Below are 19,295 nucleotides of genomic sequence, written 5' to 3' on the forward strand. Positions count from 1 at the left end.
ACACTAAGCCATCCGCTGTAAAGTGGACACTAAGCTCTCCGCTGTAAAGCGGACACTTAGCCATCCGCTGTGAAGCGGTCACTGAGCCATCCGCTGTAAAGCGGTCACTAAGCCATCTGCTGTAAAGCAGACACTAAGCCATCTGCTGTAAAGCGGTCACTAAGCCATCTGCTGTAAAGTGGTCACTAAGCCATCCGCTGTAAAGCGGACACTAAGCCATCTGCTGTAAAGCGGTCACTAAGCCATCTGCTGTAAAGCGGTCACTAAGCCATCCACTGTCAAGCAGAAACTAAACCATCCGCTGTAAAGCGGACACTAAGCCATCCGCTGTAAAGCAGACACTAAGCCATCCGCTGTAAAGCGGTCACTATGTCATTCGCTGTAAAGCGGTCACTAAGCCATGTGCTGTAAAGGCGACACTAAGCCGTCTGCTGTAAAGCGGTCACTAAGCCATCCGCTGTAAATCGGACACTAAGCCATCTGCTGTAAAGCAGACATGAAGCCATCCACTGTAAAGCGGACACTAAGCCATCTGCTGTAAAGCAGACACTAAGCCATCTGCTGTAAAGCGGTCACTAAGCCATCTGCTGTAAAGTGGTCACTAAGCCATCCGCTGTAAAGCAGACACTAAGCCATCTGCTGTAAAGCGGTCACTAAGCCATCTGCTGTAAAGCGGTCACTAAGCCATCCGCTGTAAAGCAGACACTAAACCATCCGCTGTAAAGCGGACACTAAGCCATCCGCTGTAAAGCAGACACTAAGCCATCCGCTGTAAAGCGGACACTAAGCCATACGCTGTAAAGCGGACACTAAGCAATCCGCTGTAAAGCGGACACTAAGCCATCCGCTGTAAAGCGGACACTAAGCCATCCGCTGTGAAGCGGTCACTGAGCCATCCGCTGTAAAGCGGTCACTAAGCCATCCGCTGTAAAGCGGTCACTATGTCATTCGCTGTAAAGCAGACACAAAGCCATCCGCTGTAAAGCAGACACTAAGCCATCCGCTGTAAAGCGGTCACTATGTCATTCGCTGTAAAGCCGTCACTCAGCCATCTGCTGTAAAGCGGTCACTAAGCTATCCGCTGTACAGCAGACATGAAGCCATCCACTGTAAAGAGGTCGATATGTCATTCGCTGTAAAGCGGTCACTAAGCCATCCACTGTAAAGCAGACATTAAGCCATCCGCTGTAAAGCGGACACTAAGCCATCCGCTGTAAAGCGGACACTAAGCCATCTGCTGTAAAGCAGACACTAAGCCATCTGCTGTAAAGCAGACATTAAGCCATCTGCTGTAAAGCGGACACTAAGCCATCCGCTGTAAAGCGGTCACTATGTCATTCGCTGTAAAGCTATCACTAAGCCATCTGCTGTAAAGCAGACACTAAGCCATCCGCTGTAAAGCGGACACTAAGCCATCTGCTGTAAAGCGGACACTAAGCAATTCGCTGTAAAGCGGACACTAAGCCATCCGCTGTATGGCGACACTAAGCCATCCGCTGTGAAGCGGTCACTGAGCCATCCGCTGTCAAGCGGTCACTAAGCCATCCGCTGTAAAGCGGTCACTATGTCATTCGCTGTAAAGCAGACACAAAGCCATCTGCTGTAAAGCAGACACTAAGCCATCCGCTGTAAAGCGGTCACTATGTCATTCGCTGTAAAGCGGTCACTCAGCCATCTGCTGTAAAGCGGTCACTAAGCTATCCGCTGTACAGCAGACATGAAGCCATCCACTGTAAAGAGGTCGATATGTCATTCGCTGTAAAGCGGTCACTAAGCCATCCACTGTAAAGCAGACATTAAGCCATCCGCTGTAAAGCGGACACTAAGCCATCCGCTGTAAAGCGGACACTAAGCCATCTGCTGTAAAGCAGACACTAAGCCATCTGCTGTAAAGCGGTCACTAAGCCATCCGCTGTAAAGCAGACACTAAGCCATCTGCTGTAAAGCAGACACTAAGCCATCCGCTGTAAAGCAGACATTAAGCCATCTGCTGTAAAGCGGACACTAAGCCATCCGCTGTAAAGCGGTCACTATGTCATTCGCTGTAAAGCTATCACTAAGCCATCCGCTGTAAAGCGGACATTAAGCCATCCACTGTAAAGCGGCCACTAAGCCATCTGCTGTAAAGCAGACACTAAGCCATCTGCTGTAAAGCGGTCACTAAGCCATCTGCTGTAAAGTGGTCACTAAGCCATCCGCTGTAAAGCGGTCACTATGTCATTCGCTGTAAAGCGGTCACTAAGCCATCCGCTGTAAAGCAGACATTAAGCCATCCACTGTAAAGCGGACACTAAGCCATCTGCTGTAAAGCGGTCACTGAGCCATCCGCTGTAAAGCAGACATAAGCCATCCGCTGTAAAGCAGACACTAAGCCATCCGCTGTAAAGCGGATACTAAGCCATCTGCTGTAAAGCGGTCACTAAGCCATCCGCTGAAAAGCGGACACTAAGCCATCCGCTGTAAAGCGGACACAAAGCCATCCGCTGTAAAGCGGACACTAAGCCATCCGCTGTAAAGCGGACACTAAGCCATCTGCTGTAAAGAAGACATTAAGCCATCCACTGTAAAGCGGACACTAAGCCATCTGCTGTAAAGCAGACACTAAGCCATCTGCTGTAAAGCGGTCACTAAGCCATCTGCTGTAAAGTGGTCACTAAGCCATCCGCTGTAAAGCGGACACTAAGCCATCTGCTGTAAAGCGGTCACTAAGCCATCTGCTGTAAAGCGGTCACTAAGCCATCCGCTGTAAAGCAGACACTAAACCATCCGCTGTAAAGCGGACACTAAGCCATCCGCTGTAAAGGCGACACTAAGCCGTCTGCTGTAAAGCGGTCACTAAACCATCCCCTGTAAAGCGGACACTAAGCCATCTGCTGTAAAGCGCTCACTAAGCCATCTGCTGTAAAGCGGTCACTAAGCCATCCGCTGTAAAGCAGACACTAAACCATCCGCTGTAAAGCGGACACTAAGCCATCCGCTGTAAAGCAGACACTAAGCCATCCGCTGTAAAGCGGTCACTATGTCATTCGCTGTAAAGCGGTCACTAAGCCATCCGCTGTAAAGGCGACACTAAGCCGTCTGCTGTAAAGCGGTCACTAAGCCATCCCCTGTAAAGCGGACACTAAGCCATCTGCTGTAAAGCGGTCACTAAGCCATCCGCTGTAAAGCGGACACTAAGCCATCTGCTGTAAAGCGGACACTGAGCCATCCGCTGTGTAGCGGTCACTGAGCCATCCGCTGTAAAGCGGTCACTAAGCCATCCGCTGTAAAGCAGACACAAAGCCATCCGCTGTAAAGCAGACACTAAGCCATCCGCTGTAAAGCGGTCACAATGTCATTCGCTGTAAAGCGGTCACTAATCCATCCGCTGTAAAGCGGTCACTAAGCCATCCGCTGTAAAGCAGACACTAAGCCATCCGCTGTAAAGCGGACACTAAGCTCTCCGCTGTACAGTTTGGCCGCCTGCACCTTTCACGTATTTGACGTTCATGGAGGAGTGAGTATGGTTCTAGCAATATTCCAGCAATATCGAGTCGGGGGACACCAGAAATGGGCTTCACACATTGTGTCCATATAGGGAATCGAGCCCGGGTCTTCAGCCTTCTTCGTGTTTTTTCGAAGTGTCAATTTTGAATCATCTGCGAATCTTTACAGCCACAGCGATTATTCGTTTACATAATTAAAACTCGCCAGAGTGAAAACATACGGCAGGGCAGGAAATCAAACGTGACTATTCTGGTGAACACCTGCATGAGTACAACACTTCTTACCTGACTTGACATTTGTTTATATAAGTAATCTTAACTGGCAAAGCCATTGGCGGCGGGGTTTGTCTAGCGAGGTTAAAGCGTTGACTCGTCACACCAATTCACCACATGGGTACACCATATAGAGCCGATGTTGACGCCCCTCTCCGTTATATGGCTTGGATTCCAAATTTCGCAAATGATTTTGTAATAATAAATGGTAATTTTTAGCGGTATTCATCATAATAGAATGGAGATGGATGGTCGACCATGAGTTGCCAAATGCCTTTAAGTTTATGGATTTTAATCAAAATGATGATTATGAAATAAGAATATCAAAGCATTATGAACAATATACATAAAGTGAGTGAGTGAGTGAATATGGTTTTACGCCGCTTTTAGCAATATTCCTGCAATATCGCGTCGGGCGACACCAGAAATGGGCTTCGCACACTGTGTCCATATAGGGAATCAAGCCCGGGTCTTCAGCCTTCTTCGTGTTTTTTCGAAGTGTCAATTTGAATCATCTGCGAATCGTTACAGCCACAGCGATTATTTGTTTACATAATTAAAACTCGCTCTAGGGAAAACATACGGCAGGGCAGGAAATCAAGCTTCATAATGCACATGACATACCAAAGTTTTCAACGCGGCGTTCAAAGTAACGCGTGAATAATATAAACATGACAAATAGGGGTCTAAGCCCATTGTAATCTCGAATTTTTAAAGGAATTCTAAACAGCTTGTTGAAATTAATTTCACATGCACCGGTGCATTTGATAAAGTAAGCGTCGTATGTTTCGATCAATAGTCTGGATTACGCGCAGGAAAAACTTGTGCAACGGAAGTGTTCCCCGATTGGCTAAACTCGTAACCATGACATCACGTGACTATTCTGGTGAACACCTGCATGAGTACAACACTTCTTACCTGATTTGACATTTGTTTATATAAGTAATCTTAACTGGCAAAGCCATTGGCGGCGGGGTTTGTCTAGCGAGGTTAAAGCATTGACTCGTCACACCAATTCACCACATGGGTACACCATATAGAGCCGATGTTGACGCCCCATCTCCGTTATATGGCTTGGATTCCAAATTTCGCAAATGATTTTGTAATAATAAATGGTAATTTTTAGCGGTATTCATCATAAAAGAATGGAGATGTAATACAGTGGATGGTCGACCATGAGTTAACATTTTAATGGATTTTAATCAAAATGATGATTATGAAATAAGAATATCAAAGAATTATGAACAATATGTATAAAGTGAGTGAGTGAGTGAGTATGGTTTTACGCCGCTTTTAGCAATATTCCAGCAATATTTCGGCGGGGACACCAGAAATGGGCTTCACACATTGTACCCATGGCGGGAATCGAACCCGGGTCTTCGGCCTGACTAAACGGAACAAAGTAAACGGAAGGGTCATGGAGTTGTCAGCTGGTTACCGACACACAGGCATTGTACATGTTGGTAAGCGTGTGTGGGTGAGAAGATATTAAAGGCCGACGTTCACTAATTCAGAATTCTAGTTTTATTTTTACATCATTAACTACAGAAGGTAGGACAAGTCACACAGACCTTCTGCTTCCACCAGATCCTCTTCGCTGTCAATTTCGTCAGTTTCCTTCGTCTCATCATCTTTTCCGATGTCTCGGAATGCCGGAGTTTCGAACTCGTCGTCTGACTCTTGCCTCTGTGTCAGTGCCCTTCTTTGTCGTGGCATATTTTGTTCTGACAACACTCACGATCCACCAAAACAACAACTACACGTGCTTCCGGTTACCGTGACGGTTTTTGGTAACGAAATGTCGTAAATAGGGTTTAGCAACAAAATAAAATGCAAGATACAATCATATATTGTTTAATGTTTCAATAATCACATACGTTAGTCACATGCTTGATGATATTGTTCTATGTGTACATTTGCACGTTACGATAATAAAAGAGGGGAGGTAACTCCTCACCACATACTCCTTTAAAGGGGCACTGATCTAACGCAATTCCCCGGACTGGTTGTTGCCTTTGTTATTGTTTTTTCCCCCGTGAGTACCCGGATGATACGCAACGCAACTGAGCGTGACCAGAGACTGGGCTACCGTCTGCAAGGACAGCTAAATAAACTTTGAGGCTGGAGGCAATATTTGTTTTACGCGTTTTTGCATAAACACTGATTGGTTAACTGTGATCTATAAAGATTTCGACAAAGGGCGCATGTTAATTAATTTCTTCAGCCTAAACAAACAGACAAAAAGAACAGCGGAGCTCATCAGATGTCGTCATTTGGAAATACCCCAGATGGTTATAGTTTAATACTAAAAAAGTATCCATGCAGTGAAAGCATTTTCGGATTTCGGCTTGCGTCGATAATACGATTACTACTCCCTTGTTGTCATCCACGTTTTCTCGTATAACCCTACACTTGTGTATTTGTCGTCATTCACTTGATGCTCAGTTAATGAATTTATTACAGGTACAATTAGTGGTAGCACCACTTAGATTACCTGACAAAGGTTCCCATTTGGCTTTATTGTGTCTGGGGTAATTATTCAATCTAAATCAAGGTTTGGAGTGAGGTGAAATGTGTCTTATGTAATATGCACGTGGCAGCCCAGCAAGAGATGAATGATCAGTTGATTTACTTTTTTTTGTAAATCAACGGATCGTTCCTAGTCATTAAAGGATTAACAGACAATACGTTGATTGATAATCACTGTTATCTTGCACAGTGGATATGTCAAGAGTGAGTGTTTACATGTCTAGGTTTACTAAAACAAAGGGAATACACTCATATCATGGCGTGAAGTGCCGATGTAAAAACAACATACTTTGTTCAAAGGGTTAACTGTTAATACGTTGATTGATTGATCATTGTTATCCATCACTCAATGGATTTTTTAGGAACCGTGGACGTTATGAAAATAGTTGTCACGTGGGCTTTCTCAGCAGACCATTGAGACTTGACACCTATGTGAAACACCTGAAACAATCCAAGTGATCAGTTGAGAAACGAACACGGGTTATAATATCCCGAAACGATATATATCTTTTAAAATATTTGATTGTTACTGAGACACGTGACATCGAATATTTTTTTTTGTACAGCTGCAGACGAGTGGGATATTGTTCCTTTGTGTGGATATTCACGGATACATTCCTCGAACAAGGAAGCTGCCTAAAATTTATACACATAAATTTGGTAGGTTGTAATTATGATATTTGCATTTTGTTTTCCTTCATTTGAACCGATTCGATCTTGTTTCTCTACGTCTTGGTTGGGGAATTCTTCAATGAGCGATAGATGTTGTTTTCACAGGTCTATTCCTTTGTAACCGTGTATATATTACCGTCAATTTGTAAAATGTGATTCTCTCAGGCAATTTATAAAATGTGTAAATATTTCAGTCATTTTGAATAAAAAATCTGTCCAGATTGATTAAGACGATCAAAAGGGCCTACAAACATCACAACAGATTATTATGTAGGATCAGAAGCCAAACAACATGGAAATGTACTTTTCAACGTAACATTTTCAGTCTCTTGGTGATGACATTAAACATCAAAAATTTTGGAATTCGTTATCATAATAATACAGATGGAAATGTTTTTCAGTCACTTTGTAAAATAACTGAATATTTAGACGTTTAATAAATTTGTTACACATTTGACAGTAAAAAATATACACACTATAAAAAAAGCAATGCTCAGGTGAAATATTTACTTTGTGTAGCAAGTCAAAATAGTGTAAACGAAAATCGCAAAATTACCAAGCAAGTGACTTATCAAAACTTCGTCACCATTACCGATGCTACCAACAAAGATACCTACATTTCCTTATTATCTCGAAAACTGTATTTCATTTTGTTGATCAGTGTGACCATACGCCCTTATTACTACCCATAAAAGTGACTTATGCGTTTAGGAATGGCGCAGCAGAGGTCGCGAACTAGTCTAGATTTCTGCTATACATCCGGGTACTCACTGGGAAAAATCAATAACAAAGGCAACAACCAGTCCCAGGGAATTGCGTTAGATCAGTGACCCTTTAACGGGAAAAGTCTTCTTGTTTTGCTCCTTTTGATATCGAAACAAAATTTTGCTAAAAAAAAGGTGATTTCTACCGATATCTTATGTTTCAATGAATTTTAATCTTGAAATGAGAAAAATCAAGTAAATGAGAAAAGTATGTATGAGAAATATTTTGGAGAAGTATTCTGTAAGAAACAACCTCGAATGATTGATTAGTTCTACGACATCCACGTTTTAAGAAAATAGGTTGAGACTAAGACTTCGAACAGCTGGCTGAAATTATCTCAAACTGTAAATCAATACCCACAAATGTTATTTTGATATATGCTCTTTTTAAAGTCCTATGGCTCGTATTTATAACATGAAGCCAGAAAAGCAGTTTTCTAGCATTTCCGACAGTACTTTAGTGTGACCTGTTTGTAATTTGATTATTGCCTTGTCGATTCTTTTGGTTTTATGATAGATTTTTTTTTTTTGGAGTGGCTTTTGTAGCATGTGTATTAGTTTGCATTTTGATTTAGTAGTATTTTTAATTTCGTTTTTGTACATTGGAATGTTGATGCTTACTTCTTCCAATTTAAGTGCTGATTTAGCTGCTTTGTCGGCATGTTCGTTACCAAACTATTTCAATGTCTTTGTCTAGTTTACGGAGTTCTTAAGTATGTGAAGTATAATAGTTTTGGACCTTTTTTGTGTTTTTGTTTCTTATAGCCTGGAGCCCAATTAATGAGTCGGTTTCTTTATTTAGTTTGGTGGAGAGAGATATGTCGATTTGGGGAATGAAAGAGTTGTTTGGTGCTGTGTTTAGTTTTAGAGCATTTAGGTTGTGGGTATTTAAGTAGTTTTGTAATCTTAAAAGCGACGTTAAATCTCTTACGACAAGCATAGTCACCTTTTACGGCAAGCATGGGTTGCTAAAGACCTATTCCACCCCGGATCTTCACGGGTGGGTAGTAGAGGCAGATGATGTAGTAGTAGTGATGATACTGGTTGTTGTAGTAGTAATAGTCGTGGTGGTGGACGTCGTCGTTGCTGCGGTGGTGTAGTAGTAGTAGTAGTAGTAGTAGCGACGGTAGTAGTACATCATTCTATCAGCAGCTGGTTTGACTGTTCAGATTACTGACAGTCCACAATGAAAGTGGGAGACTTACGTGAAAATTTCCTAAACACAGAAACGTATGAATTACACAGGATAACAGTGTGTGTGCCACGTGTTGGATTAGGGGCGGTCGGGTAACCTAGTGGTTAAAGCGTTCGCTCGTCACGCCGAAGACCCGGGTACGATTCCCGACATGGGTACAATGTGTGAAGCCCATTTCTGGTGTCCCCCGCCGTGATATTGCTGGAATATGTCTAAAAGCGGCGTAAAACCATACTCACTCACTCACTCACTCACTCACTCACATGTTGAATTATATAACGCTAAACGACCCATTTACGCTATTCTCTACACACAACACAAATGTTCATGTGAAACACATGTATGTGACATTTAATTATGAACAGTTCGTGGTAACATTCATGCGGTAGATCTCTCAATATATGTCAAAAGATAAGGCTCTATACTCACAGGACCCGTGAAGATCCGGGGTAGAATAGGTCTTCAGCAACCCATGTTCGCCCTAAAAGGCGCCTATGCTTGTCGTAAAAGGCGACTAACGGGATCAGGCGGTCAGGCTCGCTGACTTGGTTGATGCATGTCATCGATCCCAATTTCCTGGATCGATGCTCATGATATCAGTCACTGCATTGTCTGGTCCAGACTCGATTTTTTACAGACCTCCGTCATATAACTGGAATATTGCTGAGTGCGGCGTTAAACAACCAAGCAACCAACCAACTATACTCACAAAACGATATTTTCAAAAGTTATTGTATTAAAAATAAATCAAATAAAGAGGAAGTGAGGTGAAATGGGGTCGTATTCACATAGCGACGTGCCCACTAGTTAGTCCGGACTGAGGCCGAATTTATAGTGCTAGCCTACTGAGCTACCAAACCTCAGTTTAACATGAATACCACACTCAGACACAGTGTATTGACTCAGAGACGGCCAGTCCCTGTTTTAGCCCCTTAATGCTGAAGCCCATGAAGATTCCGGGGTAGAATAGGTCTTCAGCAACCCATACTTACCGTAAAAGGTGACTATGCTTGTCGTAAACGGCGACTAACGGGATCAGGTGGTCAGGCTCGCTGACTTGGTTGATGCATGTCATCGATCCCAATGGCGTGGATCGATGCTCATGACATTAATCACTGGATTGTCTGGTCAAGACTCGATTATTTACAGACCGCCGTCATAAAGCTGGAATATTGCTGAGTGTGGCGTAAAACAACAAACCAACCAACAACCAACCTTAATGCTGAGCGCCAGACAAGGTAACAACAAGTACCATCTTGTAACGCCTTTTGGTATGACCCCGCCTGGGATTGAACCCACGACCTTCCGCCCTCCGGACAGACGCTCTACCACTAGACCACGGAGGCGGTCCACCAATATGAGGAATGGAACCGGTCTTCGGCTGGCCGAGCGAATGCTTTATCCCATAGGTTACCCCCACCCCCACCCCATCACCTCCCCCTGCAAGTTAAAGTGGTTACTTGTAAGGATCCCTGTCAAATCAAATAAAGAAGTTTGTATCAATCAGGTTATTTCTGAAAATGTGCTTTAATGAAATCCGTAATGTGATGATAAAGTTTACTTATATGACATGCATGCCAATGAGGAAAAGCTTGAAAAGTACAACTATTCTAACAATTCTGACTGAATATTGCAGCGATAGTGTGTGGACAATGGACGTTGAAACATGGATAATGATCAAGAATGATCAACTTATAAATTAAATAATATTATTGGTAAAATGTTGTGTGTGCGATGTTTTTACACGATGTTGATTTCCATTGTCTGGCTGATGTCCCATGAAATGTGCAAGGATTGTCACTCGAGTAGAGCACGTTCGACATGTCCATCCAGAGCTTCGTTGCATAACATTGTCAGATGGGCCGGGAGGTTGGTGACGTCTCCCCATTGTTTCAAGGCGCTTGCGACATGGCTGTATGCTTGAGCTTCACGAGAATAAATCAACGTACACGCTTTCAGTTGCTTGTCACCCCAATAGTCCCTGGGCACGTGCTTGCTGGTTTGACTGTGGGAGCAACCATCTTATTGTCGGGGGAGGGGGGTATTTTCTAAAATGAGACTCAATCCCCTGCTATATTTAAAACAGTTATATGCCTTTTTCTTACAGAAAGTGGGTATTGTATTATCGAGGAGTCAAATGTCTGTGTAAAATCAACTAATCTCAAACCTTAATCAAGCTCCTCCACCACCCGAACCACCCCAACCCCACCCCCTTGAAATCAAATGGATGCTCCTTCGGGTTGGAGTATAAAACATGGATACTTCCACAGTCGCATCGCGCATCTCGTTTAACGATCTCTGCACACCTCCATACTTCTATACTACTACCGCTTATTTCCACTGATTTGTTCATCATGTTCTCTTTTTTCAATGCCCTCGGATTGGCCCCGCAGGTCTCTCAGACCGGACCCCAGGCACCTCCGGCGACCCAGGGCACCTCCCAGGCACCTCCGGCGACCCAGGGAACCTCCCAGGCACCTCCGGCGACCCAGGGAACCTCCCAGGCACCTCCGGCGACCCAGGGCACCTCCCAGGCACCCCAAGCGTCCCAGGGCACCTCCCAGGCACCCCAAGCGTCCGAACAGCATGCGGACCAGACGCCAACATCCAGCATGTCGTCGACCTCTTCGACGCCATTCGCCACCCCGATGACGACGACACCGGCAGCACGGAGGAGATCAGCAGTGCCAGGCCGTCGGGGGGCGACACCAATGAATGTGAGTAAATAGTAAATAGTTGTAGTTTAATATGTCTGCTTCAACTAGTTGTATACATGCCTACTCCGTCTTACTCCTATGCTAGTTTTACATATCAGTCTGTGATATTCTAGTTATTTTAATGTACATTCATTCACTCACTTATTCCTATGTACATACGCCTTGAATACATAGGTGAAGCATTATAACTGCAATAGGCTGACATCTTACATTTGTTGTGTGGCAGCTTGTCGAGACCGAGCTCCGCCAGCTCCGCGAGGAGAACCGGCGACTCAAGGAAGAGAACCGGCAGGCAATGGAGGCGAACCGGCGACTCAGGGAGGCGAACCGGCGACTCAAGGGGGAGAACCGCCAGGCAATGGAGGAGGTTGAACAGGCAACGGTCGAGGTTCGCCAGGCTAAGGAGGACATTAGGAAGGTGAAGGAGGAGAACAGGCGACTGAAGGTAATTGTTAGTGAGACACAAGAATGAATTCAGGTTTAACACCAATGTGAACATCATAACAGTCTTGTGGTGGCGTGACACCTTGATGTTGACACAGGCCGCACCTGCAGTGTTGGAGCTACGTCTTCTGTCTGCACAATGATGTAATCGAGTCTCTGAGATAACTCTTCGACTGTTTATATAACTACTAGCTCATCAATTCGTATTCCAGTCTACATGTACTTAGGAAATGAGCTAGGGCAAAATGAAGGGTTTCATATTCAGTTCAGAACTCACATTGGTGACTAAGCGTTGTTTTATTGTCAGGGCTTTTGCTAGTTACTGTTAAATATAAATTTCCCTGAAGAAACAAGGCATGTTTTGGGGTCGGTAACAGGCATGGAAAACATATGTTTGGGCCACCTGAGTTTGTCCAGGCACGCTACACAATATACATAACGAGCACGTGCACTGTCTGTATACATGCATGTACACACCTACATAATGTCAACTCTTTCATTTCTTCTTAGGGATTCTTGTCGACAGCAACATCGTCAGCATCCGCTTCTACATCGGCACCCTCCGCTTCTACATCGGCACCCTCCGCTTCTACATCGGCACCATCCGCTTCTACATCGGCACCATCCGCTTCAGCTGTACGAGTGACGGGAGTAACTCTAGGCACTTTGGCGACACAGACGGTTCCAACTGTGAGTATACTATGTAGTTAATTATCATTGATAGTTTTAGATTCATCTTGACATGTATCCTAAGATGCCTGAATTAATCGTCCTTGACATTGTTAAAGGACCTCAATTTAGGGCTTAGCTTCACCATCGCGTTTTCTTCCTCCCCTGAGCTTTTCAGTTAAACCTCGTATTCAACACTCCTGTGCATAGCAACACAATGTTCCACTAAAACATCTGGTAATTCCGGGATAGAATGGCCCACAGCAACATATACTGTTCGTTAGGGGCGACTTAGTGGATCGGGGGATCAGGCTAGGTGACTTTGTGGATCGGGGGATCAGGCTGGGCGACTAAGTGGATCGGGGGATCAGGCTTGGTGACTTTGTGGATCGGGGCATCAGGCTAGGTGACTTTGTGGATCGGGGGATCAGGCTAGGTGACTTTGTGGATCGGGGCATCAAGCTAGGTGACTTTGTGGATCGGGGCATCAGGCTGGGTGACTTAGTGGATCGGGGGATCAGGCTAGGTGACTTAATTGATTTCCTGAATCGTACCTCGACGCCGTGGATCGATGCTCGCAATATCGATCACATGGTCATGATTTTGTACATTTGATCTGTTTGTTGTTTAACGCCCCACTCAGCAATATTCCAGCCACACGAGACCCTAGCATGGTGATCTACCTTCGGTTGTTGACGATGTTTAGAACTTTTTTATATTGTATTATTACATATATTGATATCTGTTTATGGTTGTATGCTAGTTTTATATATTTATCTGTGATATTCTATTGATCGTACTGTCCATCGATGACAGGTTTTTAGATGTGACGTTCAATATTAACTCACTCACTACAGTCACATGACGGCGATCTGTAAATACTAGAGAGGCGACTAACAGGATCGGGTTGTCAAGCCCACTGACTTGGTTGATGCCTGTCATCGTATCCCAATTGAGTTGATCGATGCTCATGATGTCAATCACAAGACTGTCAAGACTGTTCACAGATCGCCGTCACATAGCTGCAGTATATAGTACAGACAGTTCAATAATTTATATAAATACAACAAACAAACAGTTATTTCGTCTTTAGAATAGTATAATTGTATCTTATATCTCATAATTGGGTATTTCTTCTCTCAGAATCATGCTGCCAACAATAGACGCGATCAACGTCACAGACAGAGGAATGTAAATATGATTCGTCAACAGCAACAGCAACAGCAGCAACAGCGTCAACAGGAAAGACGGATGCAGCAGCAGAGGCAGGCTCGCGAACAGCAGAGACAACAACAGCAGCAGCAACAGCAACAACCGTACCAGGCTCTGATGCGTGTTTTAGATGAGGCGCAAAGGACTTCGGTGAGATTTCGTTTCATCTCTTGTTAATTGACATGATATTAGGAGACTGATTTCCATACCCAACGATTATAGAAGTACTGGTTTGACCAGCAGCGACTTGCATTTTGCCGTACCTCCTTAATGCAACTGCATCAGAGGACAATAGTCCGTTAGGGTGTTTCATTGTCACATTCGGGGGCATGGGTGGCCCAGACATCTAAGGCGCCGCAATTCGCTCTGCAGAAGCGGCGGTAAAATCATAAAATGTTGTGAGTCGATCTGACTAGCGTAGCTGGCTACCACGAGACGCTCGTCCAACTGTAAGCTGATTCCTGACCATAATACCGAGATATAGACACTTCTATTCAGTGTCAAGTCAAAGACGTTTATTGTATCAAAAGCCATAGGCCCATATACAAGTTCAGATAAATACAGTGGGTGAGAATTTACACATTGGGAGATACAACAAAAATTATATAAATATAACATTCATTTAACAATCGGTGATAATCATGAGAACTTTCTAGCGTGAGGTAATTAAAATTATGAATTTCCACTCAACATGTTATTTCGTAGTTCCATCCCATGTTTTACAAATAAAGACAGTTTAAACATTACATCGGCATCATTCGATGACAAAATAGAAACAAACGCTATTCTACTCGTCTTAGATAAGAAACATTCTGGTATATATTTAGTACGTAATTCTGCATAATAAGGACATTCAAAGGTAAAATGTATTTCGTCTTCTATTGCAGAGTTACAGAATGGACAAATTCTTTGTATTCTTTCAAGTGATATATTCCGTCCATAGTTGATCATAAGTTTTGACAAGCCAAGTCTGTATTTAATATATCCATTTCTTAGGTGACTATTTGTTAAAACTGATAGATATTTTTCTGGCTCTAATAGAGTCTTAAATGTTCTGTACAAATCATAACGTGAACTGTTTTCCAAGTTGGAATGCCACCCTTGATAGAACATATTTATTGCTATTTTACGAAAATCATTTAGAAATAAATGTTGATCACCAACAGATTGGTTAAGCCATATATACCCATATCCATGTGAGAATAATAGTGTCCTAATATGCGATACCCATGTAACCTAAATGAAAGAGCATGTTATAAGCTTTTTTCGGAAGCCGATGTTCTGGCATACGGATGATATTAAAGCAATATTTTAAACAATCTTCCACATTCTCCATATATCATATTATTTGGTGTTGCTATTCCAACGCGAAGAAACTTTTTACATGCCAGGAGGTGAATTCTTTCTAAACATTCATATCTTCGGTAACCCCACACTTCAGATCCATACAATAAAATTGGCTGTATTTGAGTATCAAATAATTTGAAAAATACTTTTGGAGTAATAACTCCAAGTTTATGTGTAACAGACATTATATTAAGTAAAGCTCGTTTCTCTCGCAGTGATAAGTCAGATACACATTTGTTCATATTTAGTGTTGAATTAAACATTATGCCGAGATACTTATAACCATTAACTTCATTAATTTGTTGTCCATTTAAGTACCATCTTTCCCTAAAATTTAAATTGTAAATTGTCTTTGTTCCAAAATACCTGCAAAAAGCGTGACTATGCATAAGATTTACAATTTGGTATTTCTTGTCTCTACATACAGAAATAGACAGACGTTTCTTTTAATAGCAATGATATCAATAATTGTTTTAATTGTATGATATTGATTGATTTTACAATGAACTTGATACATACATACATCTTTCATCGTATATGGTATTTCCATACCTGCAAGTCTCAACAGCAAGCTTGAAATTGCAACATCAGCATCTAGGACGATCTTCTCTCAAATGTTGTATTAATATACTTGAACAATACTCCCTCACTTTCTACAATAGCAACATCATCAATACGTGATTAGTATCGTAAATATATATCTTTAACGGTGGCTGTTCCCTAGAACTTGGTCTCACTTTAATCCGATACTTCACCATAACACTGATATACTCCGACAATAAACCCCAACTCACTGTCCCGTGAACATGCTTGCCATGAAAGGCGACTAACGGGATCGGGTGGTCAGGTTCAGTAACATCGTGTCATCGTATCCCAATTGATGTTCATGGTCAATCACTGGATTGTCTGTTCCAGACTCCATTATATAGAGACCTATTGCTGAGCGCAGCGTTAAATCACAAACCGACAGACACAATAGGAACGTGATAAATGATTTGTATCGTTTATATATATATTCCTAGTAAGTGGGACTGTATCCTTTGAGTAAGGGTCTAAGTATTGTTTGTTTCATTACAGAGAAGGGGACGCGTCCGCAAGCCTGCCGGTGCTCTGCAGATGACCCTGGGAGGAGGCATCACCAGTAAGTTGACCCAATGTGTCGAGATGTATCATTTACAAAGGGAGTTCTGGTGTCCCCCGTCGTGATATTGCTGGAATATTGCTCAAAGCGGCGTAAAACCATACTCACTCACTCACTACAAAGGGAGTCAACACATTGACCTATTCTACGTGGGTTGACCTAGTTTCTCAACTATTGTTACGTTATCCCACGTATTGTGCCCATTCTTGTCCCAATCTCTGATATTGGTGGAATAATGATATACAGTCACCCGCTCACATTTAGTCCCTTCAACATCCGGGTCAGACGTGATCTTCAGCAACCCATACTTGTTACAGGCATCTAACGGGATCGGGTGGTCAGGCTCGTAACTTAGTTGATGCATGTCATTGTATTCAAATAGCGTGGATCGATGTTCGGCACTGAGGCAACTTCTCTTGAAATTGTGAAATTTGCGGACAGGATTGATATGTTTCGGAAATTGGTGTTAGTAGATGGTTGCAGAAGTTAGTTTGTTTGTTGCTTGCCGCACTCAGCAATATTCCAGCTATATGACGGCGGTCTGTAAATAATCGAGACTAGACCAGACAATCCAGTGATTGACATGAACATCGATCCCGATCCCGTTACTCACCTCTTACGACGAGCATAGTCGCCTTTCACAGCAAGCATGTTGTTGCAGAAGTAGATTAGTGTGTATCTTGGTCCAAGAAGAGGTGTTTCCACCCTGTTTAAATGTTATGTTTCTAAATATGTTGACGAACATCTCCTTACTACTTCAGACATCGTAACCAGAGACCAGGTAGCTTTCATCAGGAAGAGGCAACGATAATTGACATCCCAAAATGCGGTAAGTTAAACTATAGTTAATTAATTCTTGAGGGCAAACATTTTCCAGTCATTATGGGAACATTTAGCGAGCATTGGCCCCACCCACTAAACCAACATTCTTCTATATGCTCTGGGGGTGACCCAGGGCAGAATAGGTAACCCGTACCTTATGGTTGTTGAATACAATTAGGGCCAGTCACATGTGTGATTGTACTCCCGTTGATCATTCTACAACCCCATCAACCACTTTGCTTGTCAGTCAAATGTTAGCTGTAATATTGCTGCCTGGGGCGTTCTACAACATTCACCTCCTCACCTTTCCACACGCAATGGTGACTCTGCCCAAAGTTGTGAATTCTGAGACCTGCATCAATTCTGGCTTTCCTCCAACATCAAACTGTTCTGTTCTCTATGAAAATACATCGACATATATTACATGGATTAACTGTTCGGCACTGAGGCAACCTCTCTTTAAATTGTAAAATTGGTATTGGGAGATGATTAGTCGATTAGTAGATTAGTGCGTATCTTGGTCAATGAATAGGTGTTTCCGCCCTGGTGTTTAAATGGTATGTTTCTCCTTACCACTGCAGGCATCATAATCAACAACCAGGCTTCGTTCATCCGGCAGTGATAGATGTCCACCCTCGGTGGCCACAAGCTGTCATTGGCGACAAGGTTAATCTGGTGTGACATCCTTAAATGCGGTAAGTTAAACTATAGTTATAAACGAATTATTTATTCTCTTGGAATCAATTCTTTTAGAGCAAACTTTTTTCCCGTCAATTTGAAACAAGATTGATTTTCTGCTTTATAGTGGTTATGTTAGTGCATACATTCTCGATACTCGTCCGTCCACTAAAAACTTACAAAAGTGATCTGATCGTCATGTGTGTTTATTGAATATTGAATAATTCTGAAATATTGTTTCTTCAGGTGTGGGGACATGTTACCTTCTACAACACCTGCCAGTTACGCCGCTTCATGTGCAGGAATTGACAACCTCTGATACACTCGATATCAATATATCTTATCCATAAACTATTCAAAACATTCTATCAATCTTGACAACTGGCATTTTCCAAAGATGCCAACTTAACATGTTGGAATTATCAGGATCTGTTTTGTATGTTTCAAACTTGGTACAACGTCCTGCTTTTGACACGATCGTCCTCCTACAAGTCCCGGATGTTGTCCATGGGTACCTCCTGGTGACTCGGCAGCTCTGAGGTGTTAAGGGGTGTTTCATATTTCATGGCTCACATTTCTACCTGAAACACCCGCTAACACCTTCTAGTTGAACGATGACTCGGTCGCATTCACAAACATTTTCTCGGGTAATTTGTATTTGGACAACGTCAGTCAGGGTTTTAATACCAGCATTGAAATGAGCATGTCAGATCTTACTGGTTGCGTCACCTCAACAAAATATTTCAGTTTGTTTTCTTGATACACTGAGTTGAAGACGTCTCTTCCTTATCATGTGCGGTGCTATGGTAGGATGTTGGCAGTATCAGTCTACAGCCAAGATGGATGTTTGTTGAACAGAACTAAGTGACAAGGTAAGTTTCAAACTGCGTTGATGGTTGAAATGTGTCCCTAACTTTATAGACAGGCCGTTCCAAATAACTTAAAGGGCAAGTTCACACGGAAATGAACCTAATTTTCTTGTACTTTTTCCACAATAAAAGTGTTAACCTAGAAGTGTCATAGACAAAAATATAAAAATATCACAATTAATTAACATATGTTTTGCATTAAAACGATTGATATTTTTCACATTTACCAAGTGTTCTATTTCCATAACAAAAACACCATGGCTTATGCCCCTTGCAATATGACGTCATTGGTGCCAATTGATAAACATTATGACGTCATCATGCTTTGTTAGAGCCGCTTCATGTGGTGTAGGTACAGGTGTATGATTCTAGCGTCTCAGATGCCAGCCAGCATAGTGTTATGCTGAGTCACCACTGCGCCGGAGTGTCTTAGGCCATGTTGTTTCACCGAAAACTTGTACTTGATATCTTTTGCGTT

This window comes from Haliotis rufescens, unplaced genomic scaffold (genome assembly GCF_023055435.1).
Source record: "Haliotis rufescens isolate VD_foot unplaced genomic scaffold, xgHalRufe1.0.p SCAF_13, whole genome shotgun sequence".
NCBI lineage: Eukaryota > Metazoa > Mollusca > Gastropoda > Lepetellida > Haliotidae > Haliotis > Haliotis rufescens.